General features: G+C 40.9%; 1 pseudogene; it reads right to left on the bottom strand.

Moving 5' to 3' along the window:
- Positions 1 to 14,698: 14,698 nt before the first annotated feature.
- Positions 14,699 to 18,138, bottom strand: LOC120277762 (annotated as a pseudogene).
- Positions 18,139 to 21,574: the final 3,436 nt, after the last annotated feature.

The following is a 21,574-nucleotide window of genomic DNA, read 5'->3' as shown; positions in this document are numbered from 1 at the left end:
CTTCGGTTGACTACAGAAAAATGATTGACATGCCCGAGTTATGTGACACTATCACGGGGATTGTTGAAAATGTGGAACATAAAGTTCAATTGTTTGCAGTACAGGACACACCTTGTTATCTTTTGCAAGAACCATATGTTATTCAATAGCCCATGGAAGAATCAGTTGAAGTGTACATCACCATAATTCAAGAGCGGACTGCGAATTAGATAGTGTGTTAGATCAGTTTGAGAGATCTCGCTCAGTTTGACTTGTCTTGTCATGAGCAAAGACAGGAACTTTTCTATATGGGTGTGTCAATGTCTGGAAGTGAGATTTGTGGAATGGAGACATCGATAGTCATTGAAGACCATACATAAATTCATTCACAAGAGGAAAAGGGGAAGAATGAGTTTGAGCAGGAGGCGAACAATTTTGAGGAGATTGACAGATTGAAGAAGAGTAGGTTGTGCCCAGCAATTGATGAACTACCAGAACTTGAGCTTAAAACCTTGCCAGCACATTTGGAGTATGCTTTCTTGATGGAAGAATCTAAACTCCTGGTGATTGTAGCTTCGAACTTGTCTGTTGATCAAAAGGGCAAACTTGTTACCATGTTGAAAAGGCATAAGTTGGCTATTGCGTGGAAGATTTTAGACATCAAGGACATAAATCCTTCCTTTTGTTCTCATAAAATCTTAATGGAAGATGACTATAAATCTATGATCCAACCTCAGTGAAGACTAAATCCAAACATGAAGGAAGTCATTAAGGCGGAGGTGGTGAAGCTCCTAGATGCAGGGATTATCTACCCCATATCCGATAGTGCATGTGTAAGCCCAACTCAAGTGGTTTCGAAAAAAGGGGGAATGACAGTTGTTAGAAATGAAAAGATTGAATTGATTCCAATTAAGACAGTTACATGATGGAGAGTTTGCATTGATTATAGAAGATTAAATGATGCCACCTGAAAAGATCATTTCCCATTCCCATTTATCGATAAAATGTTGGAACGATTGGTAGGGCATCAATTTTATTGCTTCCTTGATGGCATATCGGGATACTTTCAAATCCCCATAGCTCCAGAAGATCAGGAGATGACCACATTTACTTGCCATTACATTACTTTTGCTTACAAAAGAATAGCTTTCGGGTTGTGTAATGCACCAAGCAACATTCCAACGCTGCATGACAGCCATTTTTTATGATCTTCTGGAAGACATTATGGAGGTGTTCATGGATGATTTTTGATATTTGGAGACTCTTTCGATATATGCTTAAAGAATTTGGAAAGAGTGCTAGTGAGATGTGAAGAAACGAACCTCGGTGATAAGTGCTTGTGTGATATGAATGCGAAGCATTCTTTCCTTATGTTAAGCATTACCTTTCTCGGATTTTTACAATAATATGTGTGTTTTTATGTTACTTTTATGCAGGTAGGCTTGTGAGGCCGATTATGAATGAAAGAAGCCAATGTGGATCATAATACACCGATTTTGGAGGAAATCTTGCTAAGGTTCAAACGCGAAGACATAGGTCGGGTGTGAGATGTTAGAGTGTGTGCAAACCTCCTCATATTTGAGTTAGCACAACCATTTGGAGGGGCACAAGGGTAGTCATACTCAAGCATTCCGACTTATGCATATAGAACAAGATCTCCACCAACATTTCCATCATTGAAGAAGCAAAGCGATCCACGACGTGAACGTGTGGCCGTTTGTGTTATCTCGATGAAAGTATTTATTCGGGAAGTATTTCAGGCTGGTACTATGGTAAAGTTCTGTAGCAGCACTGTTCATAGCCGGCCGAGAAAACTGCAGAACAGAGAATCCGCACGGGCGTGTGGAAATTCCACACGGCCGTGTGAAAAAACCACAGGGGTGTCCACAGGGGCATGTGGATCCCCGATTCTAGCCCTATTTAAAGCCGATTTAGCTTTGATTTCAGTATTCTTTTCTCCATCTTCTCCCCAATTTGAGAAAGGGTTTCGGTTAGGGTTTTGAGAGGTATTGGCTAGGGTTTTGGATAGGTTCTATGGCTCCGACATCGTCATATCTTTGGAAGAAGGTGGGTAGGGGAGCTTCCATCAAGGCATATCCTATACCGGACAAGGGGATCTTTGGATGCCAAGGAGAGGACTTTCAACAAGACCATCGACACGACTATCGAGGGGGGTTTCTATGGATTCATTGCTTTTACATTCTATTTCTTTGATTGTACTTAGCTCCATGGAGAGCTAAACCCCTAGTGGGTACTTTGGTATTTGTGAACCCTAGGGTGTATTCATTTCTTTGAATCTCTTTATTATGCTTTCAATTAATCGATGTTTATTGTGAGTTCCAACTTAGAATGCTTGATTGTGTGAATGCTCCCCTAGAGTGACACTAGGGTTGAGAGTTCTTGTTGGTACCCTTGTGAGTGAGTGACACACCACGAGTGTTAGACAAAGCTATGTTGGAGAGGGTTGAGAGGATGAATTGAGAGGTAGAAGAGCGTCCCCTTTCTCTCCGATGTGTTAGATTCTACCTCCGTTCCTCGATTTCTTTGCAGCTACAATAGAGTGAATGATTTAAGGGTTGACCTTCTGCTGGGGCTTAGTTGTGGGTGCAACGGAGTGAAGCACAGAAGTGATCTTAGTATCTAGGGCTTAATTGTGGTTAGGGACCTTCCACTTGGACCAAAGGGTTAGGTCTACAATTAGGAAGAGATTTATCACTTAGAATCCCTAGAACTTATTGCAATTCTATGCGAGTGCGAGGTTCAGAGGTTATTTAATCTCTCTTCCGGGATATATATAGAGTTTGCAAAGTTGACCTTAGATTTAGGACTATGTAATTAAGGATTTCCATGACTCACTTGCATTGATTAGGAAGCATAATAGAGGGTTCTTGCACTTGAAATGACTGTCCTAGGCCGAGGAATATCTGGGTACCCCATCTTTATTGATTGGCTTACTTTCTTCTTTACTTGTGCTCTCTTACTTGTCATTTTTACTTTTGAGAATTGAATCATTGTCACACATATCACTATTCATCTTTCACATAGCTAAGAAGTGAATTAAGTATTTTTATTCCCTACTGCCTGTGGATACAATACCCACTCATCCGGGATTATTACTTCCACAAACCCGTGCACTTGCGGGATATACGCAAGGGGACCTTGTCAAGTTTTTAGCGCCATTGCCGGGGAGTAGGCGTTTAGAGATACTTTGCATTTTGTTTTCTTAGCTATTTCACTATACGTCTTCACCTCTTATCAGGAGACTAAGAACCCCTCAAATCTCACCTATATCTATCTCTAACAGCACCATTTGACCTAGCACAGACAACAGCTGTAGTAGAGCGGACACTGGACTATACCGACACTTGACTCATCTTTCTCTTCTTTACTTTTGTATTTCATCTTTCACTTGTACACTCAGAAAGGATCCTTCTTCTGAGTTTATCTTTTATTTTTTTGTTTGAGTTGTATTTGAATGGTCTATCTTTTATACACTCGAGCTATTTTTATTTTTATTGAGCTTTACTGAACCTCTTTGTGCATGCATGCAGATGGTCTTGTCAGTATGGGAATTGAGAACTAGTGATTGACACGGCTAATGTGGGATGTGATCGGGGGTAGCATAATATTCGATTATGTACCCAAAACTGAGGGTCTAGCATAATCAGAAAGTATCCTCTGTTGCTCATTCTCTTATGCCATATTATCTAACCTTTTAACTTCTATTCCAACTTAATTAGACGGTTCTTGCATAGGTTCTTTTCCCCTTCTTCTAAATGTACGTTCAAGTTCCGGATCTCCTTCAATCATAACCTGGAGCTGTACCAAAAGAAAAAAAAACCAAATCAGAACGATGATAGAAAAAGAAGATGTGAAATAGAATGAATGAATAAATAGCTAAGAAAACAAAGTGCAAAGTTTCTCTAAATGCCTACTCCCCGACAATGGTGCCAAAAAACTTGACAACACCCCTTTCTTATGTCCCATAAGTGCACGAGTTTGTCGAGTAATCAAATCCCAGGTAAGTGGGTATCGTATCCACAGGGAGTAGGGAATAAAAATACTTAAATTATTTCTTAAAGAAGTGAAAGATAAATAATGGTTTTGTTAACAAGATAGAATGTAAACAAGAATGAAAGAGATAAGAAAGAGGAGCACAAGTAAAGGGGAGGTAAGGCAATCCATATACATGGGATACTCGGATATTGTTTCGCCTAGGACGATTAGTTCAAGTGAAAAACCCTCTATTATGCTTCCTCACTAATGCATTAATGAGTCATGGAGATCCTTTATTACATGGTCCCAAATCTAAGGTCGACCATGCCTGACTCTATACATGTCCTCGAGGAAAAATCCAACAATCTCAACACCTCATACTCGTACAGAATCACAATGAGTCCTAGGGATTCCAAGTGATAAATCCACTTCCTAGATGTAGACCTAACTCTGTGGTCTAGGTGGAAGGTCCCTAGTCACAATTAAGCCCTAGCTACTAAAATCAGTTCAACACTTCATTCTATTGCCTCTACAACTAAGCCCCAGCGGAAGGTCATCCTTTAGCCCGTTCACTCGACTATGACCGCAAAGAACTTGAGGAAATGGAGGTAGGATAAATAACACCAAAAGGCATAGGGGACACTCCGCTACCTCTCTACTCACCCTCTCAACCCTCTCTAATCTAGCTTTGCCTAACTCTCGTGGTGTGTCACTCACTCACATGGGTTACCAATAAGAATTCTCAACCCTAGTGTCACTCTAAGGGAGTATTCATTCAATCAAACATTCAAGATTGTAACTCAATTAAAGCATCAATTAATGAAAGCATAATAAAAGGTTTAATAAAACAAATAGATCCTACGGTTCACAAATCCAAGTACCCACTAGGGGGTTTAGCTCTCAATGGAACTAGTTACAATCAACAAAGAAATTGAATGTAAAAACAAGTAATCTATAAAAAATCCCCTCGAAAGTCATGACGATGGTCTTGTAGAGAAGCCTCAACTCTTTCAAAGGTCTGTTTGTTTGGCCTAGGATACACCTCGTCGGATCGATGCGGACGAAATCTCTCCCACTAACCTTCTTCCAAATGGAGTGCTATGCCAAAGCTGTAGAACCTCTCCAAATCCCTTCCCAATACCTCCCCAAAACCTAGCTTCCACCCTCTTGAAAGTTTGGGAAAAGATGGAGAAAAGAATTCTAAAATCGGGGCTAAAATTGGCCTTCAATAGGGCTATAATCGGGCATCCACATGTCCCTTCAGATTCTCCACACGGGCCTGTGGAAAATCCACACGAGCGTGGATAATGTCCACATGCCCGTGTGGATTCTCTGAAGTGCACTTTTTTCTTCTGGCAATGAATAGAACCTGCTATAGTAGCGACATTAAACACTCCCAAATCCATATTTTCAACGAGTTAACGTAAACGGGCACACGTTTATGTCATAGATCACCTTACTTCTTCAATAAATGACTTCATTGGTGAAGAACTTGCTATCAATGCACAAGCCGAGATAATTGATAAGTGCTTGAGTAGACATATTTTAATATATGTTTTACATGCATTGAGCATCATTTTTACTATGGTTTATGTCTCATATTGTGTATTTGGTGTTCTTTTATGCGTATAGGTTGTGAATGCCTTGAAGAGTAAAAAGGAAGCAAAGATGGGCTATAAAGACATAATGTTGGGAGTTCTTGTTCAATTCAAGGACCAAGACACGAGAGGAGTTCATAAACGTTGAGATGTGTGCCAACTTCCAAGAAGATTCAAGTCAATTCACTAGTTGGAAGGGCACAAAGGCAGCCACATCTTCATGTTCCTTCTCTTTCTGAAGATTGCAAGACCTATCAAAGATACGTCGATGAAGAAAAGTTTTATAGCCTACCACATGGACGTGTGCCCGGACATGTGGCCTTAAGAGAAGAGTGTTTGGATCGCGTTTTGTGAAAAGTACTGTAGCAATCTTACCGCAGCAACTTCATTGCAGCAGCATTGTAGCAAAATTACTGTTCACGTACCCGCGTGGAAATTCCATGCGCCCGAGTGAAAATTCCTGCAACCCACATGGCCACGTGGAAAATCCACATGGGCGCGTGAGGGCACGTGACAGGCGCGATCTAAGGCCTATAAATAGCTGTTTTGCCCTATTCTTTATCATCTTTTGTGCGGCTCTTGAGGGGTGAAACGGCTAGGGTTTGGAGAGGAGGTCTTTGCGGCTTTGGAGGCACTTTGTCACCAACTTTGATCGATTCCTCCTCTGTCATAGCATCAAGGAAGCCACCGGTGAACCTAGCTTCGGAGTGGGTCCTTCAAGACGTCGAAGCTCTCCATCAAGGCCATCAGTTCATATATAAGTTGGTTTATTTCTATGGTTTTAATGTACTTTCATTCATTGATGTTGTGTTTTGTATGTTGCTCCATGGAGAGCTAAAACCCTAGAGGGTATTTGGGCTTGTGAACCCTAGGATTCTCATCTTTTGTGGATTTGCTTAGTGTTTCTATTTAATCCGAGTTTGATTAATTTTTAATCTTGTATTCTCATTGCTTGCTTGTTTAATTAATCCTTGTGGTTGATTGGATTTGCATGATTTGTTACTTTGATGTGAGAGAGGTTTCCATTAGAGTTAGAACTTCAAGGTTAAAGAGGGTTGAGAAGGTGACTCATGAGATAGTGGAGTGTCCCCTTTCCCTTCTGATTGAGTGTATTCTATCTCCGTTCCTTAAGCTCTATGCAACCATATTTGGTGTGAGGCGTGAGATTGAGAGATTTCTCCGCCGGGACCTTGTAGGGGGTTAGGATCCTTCGCCAGGAATTAGGGTTGGATCAATCTTTAGGAATCGGATACAACTCTTGGAATCCCTAGAGTGCTTTGCAGTCATATGTGGTGTGAGGTGTTGAGATTGAGCGATTTCTCCACCGGGACCTCGTAGGGGACTAGTATCGGTGATCGGGAGGCCGGATCCGATTATATTTGGATTTCCATGACTTAACTTACTCATCATAGAAACACTTTGCTTATTCGGTATCTAATACCTGAATCCTAGGGGGAGCATTGCCCGAATACCCCACTTTTACTGATTGAGATCTCAATCCATTTAACCCTTGCATATTTCTCTCCGGTATTCATTTCATCGCACATTAGATCACCACACCTTTCCATTTATCATTAGGTTAGAAAGTAGAGAAGAAGTTAGTACTAGTAGCCCTGTTCCCTGTGGATTCGACTACCCACTCACCAGGGTAATTATTACTTTGACACCCGTGCACTTGCGGTTTACACACAGATTCGGACGCGTGTCAATAATCGAATGTGATTGCCTTTCTGTACCTCCAAATCATTATGCTAACTTGAATACAAGGAGGTTGGTACACATTCTAGCATCTTGAACCCGACTTATGACTTTGCGTTTGAACCTTCTCAAGATTTCCTCGAAATAGTCGGTTAACGACCTACATTGGCTTCTTTCTTTAACATTCATCTTCACAACCCTATACCCATGAAAGTAACATAAATGCACATATTAGCACTAAAACTTGATATAAGTAATGCTCATCATAAGGAAAGAATACTTCGTATTCTTATCACACAAGCACTTATCATGTATTCTTGAGTTTAGGAGAAGTTTTAACATTGAATGTTTTCATGCTCTAGTTTGTTCTTGAATTTCAAGGAATTTTAGAAACTCTTTTAGAAACTCTTTTAGAAACTCGAGTTCATTGTTTAAGGGACTAAATAGATTTGTTTGTTTTTTTATTTTGCTAAAAAAAAATAGATATATCGTTTAGTTGTGCATTCTAGGTGGAAAGAGCTACCGCCTATGAAGTATGAATCTACTCTCATACGTCGGATACTAGTTATGCCTAATGAGAGAAAGAGCTATCTCATGGGATGAGTGAAAGCTACCATGCTGGTAGAAAGGGCTACCATCTCGAAAGTGTGAAAGCTACATTAGCGGCCTCTTTGGAAAGGGCTACATTAGAGGATGTGTGAGGCTACTACCATCTTGTTGTTTTGTTATGTTTTGTTGATAAATATGTCCCTTTTACGTAGAACTTTGAGGAGTATAAATTGGGTTGAATTGAGTGAGTTTACAGATACTTAAATGATTTCAGGTTGTTCTCCTATTAGATTCAAGTTTTTAGCTAAAGCATTGATTTTTTCCTATTTAGTGTTGAAATTTCCCTTACTTGTAGAATGCTCTCCTTGCATGCTTTGGTGAACCTAAAGCCGAGCGCTTTCAATCTTTCCTTCTTCTATTCTTTAATGTTTTATTTCTTTGCTAGAGGACAAGGAAAAGCTTAAGTGTGGGGGAGTTTGATAAGTACTTATGTGATAAGAATGTGAAGTGTTCTTTCTTTATGATGAGCATTATTTTTATCAGGTTTAAACGCTAATATATGTGTATTTGTGTTCTTTTGCACATGTAGGATTACGAAGCTAAATATTGAGAAAAGAAGCCAAAGTAGATCATGAATGGACTATTTGATTAAATCTTTGGAAGGAACAAACGCGAAGACAAAATCGGGCTCAAGATAGGAGAATGTGTGCCAACCTCCACGTATTCTAGCAAGTATAATGATGTGGAGGGGCACAGAGGCAGTCACATTCGAGTATCCTAATTTGTGCATTGATGGAAAGATCATCACCAATGAGTCTGTTTATTGAAGAATCGACATGATCCACGGCGTAAACGTGTGCCTGTTTATGTTACTTCGATGAAAAACATGGATTCAGGAGTGTTTCTCGTAGGTATTGTAACAGGTTATTGTAGGAAAACATTGTAGCAATTTATTATAGTAGTACTGCTCACGGCCGGCTAAAAATGAGATTTCCAGAGAATCCATATGGGCGTGTGGGAATTCCCCACGCCGGTGTGGATGCCCTATTCCAGCCCTTTTAAAGCCATGATTCAGCCCGATTTTACTATCCTTCTTTCCATCTTTTCTCCAACATTGGAGAGGCTTGCGGCTAGGGTTTAGAGAGGTATTGGCAAGGCTTTTGGAGCGGTTCTACACATTCAACACTTTGATTCTCTTCAAAGATAGCAATTGGGGAAGCTTTTAGCGGCACCGATCTGGCGAGGTGTGCTCTAGGATTGACAAGGGGACCTCTAAAGAAGGCGCGATAACTCTACAAGACTGATTGATTTCCCGCAAGTGTACGGGATCGTCAAGTAATACCCTGTGAGTGACACAGGGGTCGTAGTATTCCACGGGGCTAAGGAGCTCCTATTACTCCTCCAACACTTACTTTCTAACCTTATAATTGAAACATTGTGTTACTCTAATACATGAAATAATGTAAATAAGAATACAAGTGTAGCAGTCCCACAATAAGCAAGGAAATCACAAGAGCAATAATGATAAGAATAGGCCTCGGGATAAGGATTTCCATGAGGGGTTCACCATGATGCATGGATGCAAAAGAATAGATGGCATGGGTGATTCAGACCGACAGATCTCAACAATAGTTCAACCCCGATTTCTCGGTAGTCAAACCCTAATCCCATACAAATGATGACAAGGATTTCTCCTTAGTCAAATTCCTACGATTGCGTTAAGAACATGGAGATCGTGCAATAAGGATGCACTTAATCTAAGTTCATCCTCATGGTTCGGAGGGGCAACCAACATCCAATTTATCGGCATGTTGGTCAAGGATCTCCCCTTTTAGCTAAAAAGTGATCTAGTACACATGAGTAGGTCACGTCTACGTGTACAACTCAAGTAAGAACTAAGGATTTCTCTGTATTATAGTTCTAGGCATGAAGAAACATGAGCTAAACCACAAATCACACCAATGCATTCCAAATAAAAGTGAAGCATCCAAAATACATGATGAACACCCCAAGGTTCACCTACATCCGGTGGCCTTGGGGTCTAGTGTGCCATCACACAAATAAATGTCTCAAACACAACAAAAGCAAGAAGTAAATGCATAAATGGCACTCCCTAGTCTGAATGATGAAGAGGAGGAAGAATGCCGGCTGAATGACGCTTCTTCTAGCCCAAACGGTGCCGAATGCTTCTCCTCCCTTGATGATGAAGCTTCCCCTTGAAGTTCAAACCCTTGGGGGCTGCCAAGAACCCTTAAAAATGTCTCCCAGAAATCCTCCCAAAAAGTCCCCCTTTCTTCTCCCCCAGATGCTCTTTATAACCCTCCTCATTTACTCCAAGATCCATCAATCCCGAGGTGGTATACTGGCTCAATGAGGACCTCATTGAGCTCCTCATTGACACTGTTCGGTTCAAGAAAACTCCTCATATGCACACCCAATAGTATCCATACTGGCTCAATGAGCACCTCATTGAGCCAATATGCCTTCAATCAATCAACTTCCTCTGTGCTACAGTGATTATCCCGGGCTCTATACCGGCAGCATTGAGGCCGTATGCCATGATTCGATTTCTGCCTTGAAAACTCTCACTTTGCTACAAGGAATATGCTATAGTACCATGACCTGTTTTTCTTCTCTTTTTCACCCAAATTGTATCTTCGTGTCCTCCATGGCGTCTCCGTGCCCTACAAAGCAAATAATACACGATTAAGCGCATAACGGGCATTAATTATAATAAAATACATGCTAGAAGTGAGCAATACATATATAGAAATACATACATTTGGACACTTATCAAATATCCCCACACCTAAGTATTTGCTTGTCCCCAAGCAAACACATCATGAAAAACAAAGATAATGATAAGTGGTTAAATGTATTACCTCCGGCTCAAATAAATACAAGACTCTACAAGCATTGGAAAATGATAAATAGATAATGAGTTACAAACATTAAGCACAAAAGAAAGATCCTGTCTCACCTCTTATATGTCTGTGCCATGTGTGTGAATCTCGTATTTCATCTACCCCTGAACTCGGGTCTAGCCTCATCGACTTCAATCAAGACAGACTCTAGATGCTAATCACTCCACATGTAAGAGTACTAAGCCTTAAAATGCTAAGTGCTACTCCAATGGACAAGTAAGATCCTTCTAAGCCCTAAACTTGAACTAACTCCCATTTTCTTCTCAACACTTTTAGTAGGTAGTCAACAAGATCACTAGGGTTTTTTTATTTTCATTTCATTTCATTTTTTTTTTTTTGAGTCCCGACTAACATAGACTCGCACCAAAAAAATCTTTCTCGAGGGTGCACATGCTGTTTAGGCACAAGAGCCACCCAACTACTCGATCATAGCTACATAGACGCATTCATGCTTCATTAGCGGAGGAATACTCGACATAGACTCATTTTTTTATCTTTTTCTCTCATTTTTTTTTTCATCATTTTCTTTTTCACATTCATCCTAGATCATGTCTTTAGACTACTCTACATGCCACAAAACTAGGGCTAGCTCAACAAGACTCAGAAGTTCTTAAGAGTTCATTGAATGAAAGAACTTAGTACTCAAAGACCAAATACTCAAAGTTGTGTGTTAAGCATACAAGAGAGTTAGAGTAGTCATGTTGGCTATTCCCAGGGCATCAACACAAGATTCAGTAAACAAGACAATACTAGAGGTGAAACAAGATTCAATAGAGTACAACAACAAGTATGTAACTCAAATCGATCATTAAATTATGCTAGAAGAGTCTTACAATAATGAACAAGCCATCATGGGTACACTAGCATGTAAATAATCACCCTAATACATACAATACACCCATCCCAACACCAAGTGTTGTACATTGTCCCCAATGTACACTAATCATGAAAACATAATAATATGTGCAATGAAAATAATGGAGGAGGGTTGAACGAACTTCCCCGGTTAAATCTTGTGCAAACGGCGAGAGGTGACCCGAATAAAAGGTGTTGCAAGCGTTGCATGTCGGGTCCGGCTTCCATGAAATATGGGAAGCTCACCAAGCTCCCTTAATGCCCTGCACGGCATAAAGGGGCATCATCATTCCATTTTAAGATTGCAAAAATAAATACTAGAGAGTAATCCAAACACACAAATACTAGATAAAGAGTAGCAAATTTGTATACAATGTTGGTCCCTCCCCAACTTATTGAAGGCAAACAAACACACTTGCATCAAAAGTAAAGCAAAGAAATAAACTAAAGAAGCAAAGCAAATGTCCATGCTCAAATGTCCAACTTGTCATCACAAGATATTGAAGATGTGGTTGTTTTGGTGTGCTTAGAAATTGCTCAAAACCTCCAAAGTATGTTGGTGAAAGGTTGGATCATCAATTGAGAATAGAGTCACCAAAAACCATGTGAAAGTAATTCCTTGAATTGTTCATGAGTCCCAAATATTTCCAAAATACCCTATTCTATGTGATGAAGTGTGCCACATGGTTTGGTCTTTGAAACTTCACACTTCGCCTTATGATAAGCATGCTTAAAGTGTGGTTCTTCGGGGTTGGCATTGTGTTTCTTGGACGTTTGGAGGCAAATTTCTTGACTTGTGGCATTCCTACATCAATAATAATTCAAATAAGAATGAAAGGAATCAAAAAGCATGTATCATATGGCATGAAAAGGGCTAAAACATGAATAATATAAAGGGAATAGTATCCATACGGGTCTCAATGAGGAGCTCATTGAGACAGTATGGGTACTATTCATTTTGCAAGAGTTTCCCCTAAATCATGAATTCGAAAAAAAATTATACAACAATTCAAGATCATACAAAGACATGATGTTCATACCATAAAATACATGCCAAAAGCTTGAAACATCCACACACAAGCTCAAGGAAGCCAGAAGAAAAGAAAAGAAATTTATTTCATCAACCAAGCTTCATACCAACTAAAATCTTGAAAACACTTGAGTGGAGCTTGAAGAAAAGCACTAGATCTACTTCCCAAAGCGATTTGGAGATGATTTAGAGCACTATCTAGTGAGATCCGGCCATGGAGAGAGAACTCATGGAGGCTAAGGTTCGGTTGGAGAAGAAGAACAATGAAGAGAGAGAAGAGAGGACAAGGTCACATGCAAAAAGGAGGGTCCATACGGCCTCAATGAGCTCCTCATTGAGGCCGTATGCCCTAGTGTAGTGTTTCTGGAATTTCATGTGGACCTCAATGAGGAGCTCATTGAGGCCGTGAGAGGTAGTGCAAACTTTCTGGAATTTCTTGAGGACCTCAATGAGGAGCTCATTGAGGCCGTATGGCTTCTAAAAATAAGGTGAAAAGTCATCTTAGCTCCACCAAACACATGGACATGGCTACAAAATGTTCTAAAATCATCTCCAACATAAAAGAATGGTTCAAATGCTCGATCTAATGCATGAAATGATGACCAAAACAAGTGTTACTTCACAATAAAAATAAGTAAACAACCACATGAACAATGATCATGATGAACAAAATAGTTAGAGCATGGACTTATTCAAATTCACAACTCTAAGAAAATACGAAAAATGACAAGAACATGAACATGAACACAAAGAACAAATAAACATAAAAATAAACCCCCGAATGCTTGGGTTGCTTCCGAAGAAGCGCTTGTTTAACGTCGCGAGCTTGACGTACCTTTTCACTTACCTTACGGGGGCTCGAACAATTTGAAATTTCCCCCGGTCATCTTTGAATTGTTGTTGTTAAAGTAAAGCTTCAACCTTTGTCCATTCACCTTAAAAGTACCATTTTCGGGGTGAGTTACCTCGACTGCTCCGTGTGGGTAAACTTGAGTGACCGTATATGGACCTGACCATCGTGACTTAAGTTTTCCCGGGAATAGCTTCAACCATGAGTTGAACAGTAATACTTGATCCCCTTCTTGAAATTGTTTAGGATGCTTGATATGCCTATCGTGATACTCCTTCACTCTTTCTTTGTAAAGTTTGGAATTTTCGTATGCCATGGCACGCCATTCATCTAACTCATTTAATTGAAGCTTCCTCTTCTCACCTGCAAGTGTGGAATCAAAATTTAGAAATTTAATGGCCCAATAAGCTTTGTGTTCATGTTCTACAGGTAAATGACAGGCTTTCCCATAGACTAGTCTATATGGAGTGGTTCCAATAGGAGTTTTGTATGCTGTTCTGTATGCCCATAGAGCGTCATCCAAGTGTTCCACCCAATCTCTTCTATTTTGAGTGACATTTTTCTCCAAGATTCTTTTTAAATCCCTATCGGAAACTTCTACTTGTCCACTTGTTTGTGGGTGATATGCCGTTGCTAGTTTGTGGTAAACATGGTAGCGCTTTAGGAGTTTTGCAAACTGAGCATTGCAAAAGTGTGTGCCTCGATCGCTAATGATTGCCCATGGTGTTCCAAACCTGGAGAAAAGCTTCTTCAAAAATTTGACCACTGCCCTTGCATCGCTTGTTGGTAGGGCCTCAGCTTCCACCCATTTAGACATGTAATCGACAGCCACAAGGATGAACTTGCAACCATGTGAACTTGGGAATGGTTCCATGAAGTCGATCCCCCACACTTCAAAAATTTCACAAGCTTGGTTCCAAATCTGAGGCATCTCATCTCGGCGAGGAATGTTGCCTACCCTCTAACATCGATCACATGCTTGTATGAATTTGTGGGTGTCATGAAATAATGATGGCCAGTAGAATCCTGCATCGAGAATCTTCTTTGCGGTGTGGTTTGCATTGTAGTGACAACCAGTTGGTCCTGAATGGCAGTGCTTCAAGATACTCAAACCCTCAGTCCGTGACACACATCTGCGAACAACGTGATCTGAACAGATTCTGAAAAGATAAGGGTCTTCCCACACATAATGCTTCAAATCTGAAAAAAATTTCTTTCGTTATTGAAATGTAAACCATTTTGGAATGACACCCCCGACTAAATAGTTAGCAAAATCAGCAAACCAAGATGGTTCCAGCTCTTCCACTGCCTGAATGTTGAACAAATGTTCTTCAGGGAATGAATCATTGATATCTTTTTTCCTTAAAGTATCGAGATTGGGATTCTCTAGCCGGGATAAATGATCTGCTGCAAGGTTTTCGGCCCCCCTCTTATCTTTAATCTCCAAATCAAACTCCTGGAGCAATAGGACCCATCTAATCAAGCGTGGCTTGGCATCAGACTTATTGAGCAGATACCGCAAAGCAAAATGATCAGTGTATACCACCACCTTGGATAGAACCAAATATGATCGAAATTTATCAAATGCAAAGACGACGGCAAGCAACTCTTTTACCGTTGTGGTGTAATTCTCCTGAGCATCTGTCAATGTTTTACTGGCATAGTATATAGGATGGAAATGTTTGTCTCTTCGCTGTCCAAGGACTGCACCCACCGCAAAATCACTTGCATCACACATTAATTGAAATGGAGAATTCCAATCTGGAGCTATCATTATGGGTGCCTGACTGAGTTTTTCTTTGAGCATGAAAAAGGCTTTCATGCAGTCATCGTCAAACTTGAATGGTACATCTTTCTCCAACAATTTTGTTAAAGGTTTAGAAATTTTGGCGAAGTCCTTGATGAATCTTCTATAAAAACCTGCATGTCCAAGAAAACTACTGATAGCCTTTACTGAAGTTGGAGGAGGTAGTTTCTCTATAACGGAGATTTTTGCCCTATCTACCTCGATTCCCTCTTTGGAAATTTTGTGACCCAGAACTATTCCTTCTTGAACCATGAAATGGCATTTCTCCCAACTTAGCACAAGATTGGTTTCTTCGCAACATGCAAGAACACGCTCAATATTCTTAAGACATAACTCAAATGAGTCACCAAACACAGAAAAGTCATCCATGAACACCTCCATGAAATCTTCCACCATATCCTCGAAAATTGCCAGCATGCATCTCTGAAAAGTAGCAGGGGCATTACAAAGGCCAAATGGCATTCGGCGATATGCAAATGTTCCATAAGGGCATGTGAATGTAGTTTTTTCTTGGTCTTCTGGAGCAATGGGAATTTGAAATTAACCTGAAAAGCCATCCAGAAAACAGTAGTATGAATGCCCGGCAAGCCACTCAAGCATCTGATCGATGAATGGTAGTGGGAAATGGTCCTTTCGGGTGGCATCGTTCAATTTTCTGTAGTTAATGCAGACACGCCATCCTGTAATCGTTCGCATAGGAATTAATTCATTTTTATCATTGGTGATTACTGTCATCCCCCCTTCTTCGGTACAACATGGACTGGGCTTACCCACTCATTGTTAGAGATAGGATAAATAATTCCTACATCAAGGAGTTTGATAACTTCTGCCTTCACTACTTCCTTCATGTTCGGATTTAGTCTTCTATGTGATAAGACTGAAGGCCTATGATCATCCTCCATCAATATTTTGTGAGTGCAGAACGAAGGATTTATCCCCTTGATATCGGCTATCTTCCAAGCAATCGCTTTCTTATGCTTTTTCAAGACGTTTAACAAATCATTCTTTTGTTCGCCCGTGAGGCTTGATGCAATGATGACAGGAAGTTGAGTCGCTTCCCCAAGGAAAGCGTATTCGAGGTGGTCAGGTAACTTTTTCAATTCCAATTCAGGTGCTTCTTCAGTTGAAGGTCGTAAATTTCTATTCAGCAGTACCTCGCTATGCTCTAGTTCATCTTCATCCGTAGATACTGAGCTTTCATCTGAACTCTCAATGATGTTATACACAGGTTGCACAATATCCTCAGTGGTTCCCCCTAGAACATTGCAAGTGTCATGTACTGGAACTGACTGATATGCTTGCAGTTTTTCTATGTCTTGTGTAATTAGATCAGTGGAAATATTGACATCTTCTCTTATGGGAACTCTACCGTAATTCATGAAATCTGTGAGCAAAGTTTTCCACTCATTATTTTCAGCTACTATATTATAACCTTCCCATGGTTTGAATCGGCAACCTGTACTATCTTGTATATGGAATAAATAAGGTATAGGTGGTATCCAATCCTTCCATATATCAACCATAGCCTGTTCATTCCCTTGTGCAATTTCCACCCCTGCCATAATGAATTTTCTCCCAGCACGGTACCTTGCAAAGTCAATAAAGCTAAAGGAAGTTAAGCTCAAAAGAAATAAAATAAATAATAAAAAAAAATGCAAGAAAAGAAAAATGGTTAGAGCAATAAGCTAGAAGTTTCCTAGAATTCCTTAATGTCCCCGGCAACGGCGCCAAAAACTTAATTGATTTCCCGCGAGTGTACGGGATCATCAAGTAATACCCTGTGGGTGACACATGTTTCGTAGTATTCCACGTGGCTAAGGAGCTCCTATTACTCCTCCAACACTTACTTTCTAACCTTACAATTGAAACATGGTGTTACTCTAATACGTGCAATAATGTAAATAAGAATACAAGGGTAGCAGTCCAACAATAAGCAAGGAAATCGCAAGAGCAATAATGATAAGAATAGGCCTCGGGATGAGGATTCCCAAGAGGGGTTCACCATGATGCATGGATGCAAAAGAATAGATGGCATGGGTGATTTAGACCGACGGATCTCAACAATAGTTCAACCCCGATTTCTCGGTAGTCAAACCCTAATCCCATACAAATGATGACAAGGATTTCTCCTTAGTCAAATTCCTACGATTGCGTTAAGAACAAGGAGATCACGCAACAAGGATGCACTTAACCTAAGTTCATCCTCATGGTTCGGAGGGGCAACCAACATCCAATTTCTTGGCATGTTGGTCAAGGATCTCCCCTTTTAGCTCAAAAGTGATCTAGTACACGTGAGTAGGTCACGCCCTACGTGTACAACTCAAGTAAGAACTAAGGATTTCTCTCAGATTATAGTTCTAGGCATGAAGCAACATGAGCTAAACCACAAATCACACCAATGCATTCCAAATAAAAGTGAAGCATCCAAAATACATGATGAACCCCCCAAGGTTCATCTACAACCGGTGGCCTTGGGGGTCTAGTGTGCCATCACAGAAATAAATGTCTCAAACAAAACAAAAGCAAGAAGTAAATGCATAAATGGCACTCCCTAGTCCGAATGATGAAAATGAGGAAGAATGCCAGCCGAATGACGCTTCTTCTAGCCCAAAAGGTGCCGAATACTTCTCCTCCCTTGATGATGAAGCTTCCTCTTGAAGTTCAAACCCTTGATCTTCCCAAGCTTCAAGCCAAAATCTCCTCAAGAATATAATATCTTCGTTTTCTCCGTCTTCCCAAGTGGTAGCTGCCAAGAACCCTGAAAAATGTCTCCCAGAAATCCTCCCAAAAAGTTCCCCTTTCTTCTCCCCCAGATGCTCTTTATAACCCTCCTCATTTACTCCAAGATCCATCAATCCCGAGGTGGTATACTGGCTCAATGAGGACCTCATTGAGCTCCTCATTGACACTGTTCGGGGTAAGAAAACTCCTCATATGCACACCCAATAGTATCCATACTGGCTCAATGAGCACCTCATTGAGCCAGTATGCCTTCAATCAATCAACTTCCTCTGTGCTACAGTGATTATCCCGGACTCTACACTGGGCAGCATTGAGGCCGTATGCCATGATTTGATTTCTGCCTTGAAAACTCTCCAGGTGCTACAGTGGAAGCTACAGTGCCTGTGTTACAATACCACTGCTACAGTACTCCATCTACATTACTTTGCTACAAAGAATATGCTACAGTACCATGACCTGGTTTTCTTCTTTTTTTTGCCCAAATTGTATCTTCGTGTCCTCCATGGCGTCTCCGTGCCCTGCAAAGCAAATAATACACGATTAAGCGCATAACGGGCATTAATTATAATAAAATACATGCTAGAAGCGAGCAATACATATATAGAAATACGTACATTTAGACAATTATCAAAGACCATCGACATGACTATCGAGGGGGTTTTCCTATGGAGTATTTGTTTTTACTTCCGATTTTACAATAGATTGTATCTTGCTCCACGGAGAGCTAAACCCCTAGTGGGTACTTAGATTGGTGAACCGTAGGATATATTTGTTTCATTAAACCTTTTCTTATGATTTCCTTGATGGATGTTTTAATTGAGTTCCAATCTTGAATGCTTGTGATAAGTGTCTAAATGTAGGTGTTTTCATATATGTATCGTATGCACTTTGCATGTATTTTGTGAGGTTTGATGCCCGTTTCGCGCTTAATCATCTATTATTTGCTTTGTAGGGCATATGGAAGCCATGGAGAACAAGAAGATATCATTTTGGCAATAAGAGAAGAAAAGCAGAATTTCATACTACCCCCATACTACCCGATGATGGGGGCCGTATGCTATCGTAGCAGCGGATTGAGTTGGTGTTCCGTCCGATTTCCATACTACCCGAGTATCACGGGGCCGTATGGAGGCCGTATGCACCCCGTCCGGAACACGAATCTAGGGGTTTTACGTGTGCTATCGACCCCCATACGACCCCTATATGGCCCGTATGCCTCGGGGGTATATATACTCACTTTTAGGGGCTGATTAAAGAACTTTTTGTTGGCCGACTTTTGGGAGATCATTGGGGAGATTTTGGGCGACCTTGGGGAGGAGAAGAAGGGCGAGAAAGCTAGAAGATCATTCAAGCCCAAGGTCCAAAGCTCTCAAGGAAAGAAAGCAACATCATTCAAGGGGAGATCTATCACGACTTGAAGGAAAGAGACCCACGGCTAGAGGAAGCGTCATTCGGTATTCCTTTGGCGGGGGAAGCGTCATTCGGCACATTCTTGCCTCTTCCTTCATCATTTCATCTAGGGAGTGTCTTACTATGCTTGTATTTCATGATTTGCTTGATTGTATGGTTTGTTATGAGATGATGACACACTAGACCCCCAAGGCCACCGGGTGTTGGTGAACCTTGGGGGGGTTTATCATGTATTTTGGATGATTACTTGTTAATTCTATGCTTGGGTAATTTTGAGATCTAATCCATTGTTTTCATGCTAAGTGTTACACCAAGGAGAAATCCGTAGCTCTTTTATGAATGATGCATGTAGATGTGACTTGCTCGCATGTATTAGGTCATGAATGGATTAGAAGGGGGATACTTGTATCATCACGCCGAGAAATTGGGTGTTTGGTAGCCCTCCATGTAGGTTTAATCCGAAGAAGAGTAGGTTTATTCCTAAGCGAGATTTCCTTGTACTTAATGCAATCGTAGGAATGTAGATTTGGAAGAAATTCCTATCTATGTTCGTATGGGATTAGGGTTCAATCGCCGAGAAATTGGGGTTGTTCTAATCTTGGAATCTCATGGTCCAATTTACCCTTGCATCTTTAAATCATCATCCATGTTGCATGATAACCCCTCAAGGGGATCCACATCCATAGGCCTTTGGACTTCATTGATTCTCTTGCTTGCTTATTGCTTGTTCTCTCTAATTTGCTAGCAAATCTTGTGTTTAGTTTTATTTGTATTTAGTAGAGTAAATCCATCACTTAAGACCTTAGGCTAAATAATAGCTCGAGAAGGAGTAATAGGAGATCCTTAGCCCCGTGGAATACGATCCTCGTGTCTTTGCACGAGGTATTACTTGGCGATCCCGTACACTTGCGGGGAAGCGATCAAGTTTTTGGCGCCGTTGCCGGGGACTCTTAAGGAATTCTAGGAAACTTTTAGATTATTACTCTAGCCATTTCATTCTTTACTCATTTGTTGTTTTTCTTTTCCCTTGATCTTAACTCTCTATCATTTTTTCTTGGTTGTGCAAGGTACTGTGCATGACACGGTCAGATCCGTCGCCTTTGATTACTCCGGATAGTGAAATTGAAAGAACTTTGCGTCGGAGATTGAGAGAAGTTGGTGAAGGGTCGGGTACACAGAACATCGAAATTGAGGATAGAGTGTCTACAATCATGGCCGAAGAACGACGTACTTTATCCGAATATGAGAGACCCCAATTCACGGGTGATGAGTTCAGTGTTCAAGCACCGTCAGTGGCATCCAACAACTTTGAAATTAAAGCAAGTACAATCGGCATGATCCAAAATTCAGTCCAATTCAATGGTCTTGCCCATGAGGATGTGCATGACCACCTTTCCCGGTTCCTCCAAATTTGCTCTACATTCAAGATCAATGGGGTGTCGGACGATGCTATCCGTTTGAGACTATTTCCATTCAGTTTGAGAGATGGAGCTTATCGTTGGCTTACCTCATTGTCTCCGGGATCTATTAAAACATGGAAGGACATGGTGGAGAAGTTCCTTGGAAGATATTTTCCGCCAAGCAAAGCGGCGAAGTTGAGGCAAGAAATTTCAGCCTTTAAACAAGGGGAGTCCGAAACATTGTTTGAAGCTTATGAGAGATTCAAGGATCTCCTTAGAAGGTGCCCCCCCACCATGGTTTTTGCTTCATGGATGCGAGTACAAATCATTTACAATGGGCTAAATTATGCTACTCGCCAACTCATTGATGCTCACGGTGGGCGGTTCCCTTAGCAACAAGTACCCCGATGAGGCCGAGCAATTACTTGAGTCAATGGCAAGCAATGAATCACATTGGGCCTCAAGGGGATCTTCACAAAAGACTACTTGGGCTTTATGAAGTAAGTAGTGATAATGCCTTAGCCGCAAAGGTTGGCGTGTTGACTCGAAAGATTGATCTTCTTATGGGCGTGAGTTCAAGGCCGAATCGGTGCTAAGTTGTAGTACTTGCGGTGGTGGGCACGGTGCAGCCCAATGTCCGATTGCTAGCTCATCTGTTGCATCCGTTGAGAATGTGGACTACATTGGGGGCAACGCAATCAAGGGAACCCATATAGTTCAACTTACAATCTGGGTT

Source organism: Dioscorea cayenensis, chromosome 15 (assembly GCF_009730915.1).
Source record: "Dioscorea cayenensis subsp. rotundata cultivar TDr96_F1 chromosome 15, TDr96_F1_v2_PseudoChromosome.rev07_lg8_w22 25.fasta, whole genome shotgun sequence".
Classification (NCBI taxonomy): Eukaryota; Viridiplantae; Streptophyta; class Magnoliopsida; order Dioscoreales; family Dioscoreaceae; genus Dioscorea; species Dioscorea cayenensis.
Note: the sequence above shows the minus strand (reverse complement) of the source record. Positions and strands in the feature narration are given on the sequence as shown.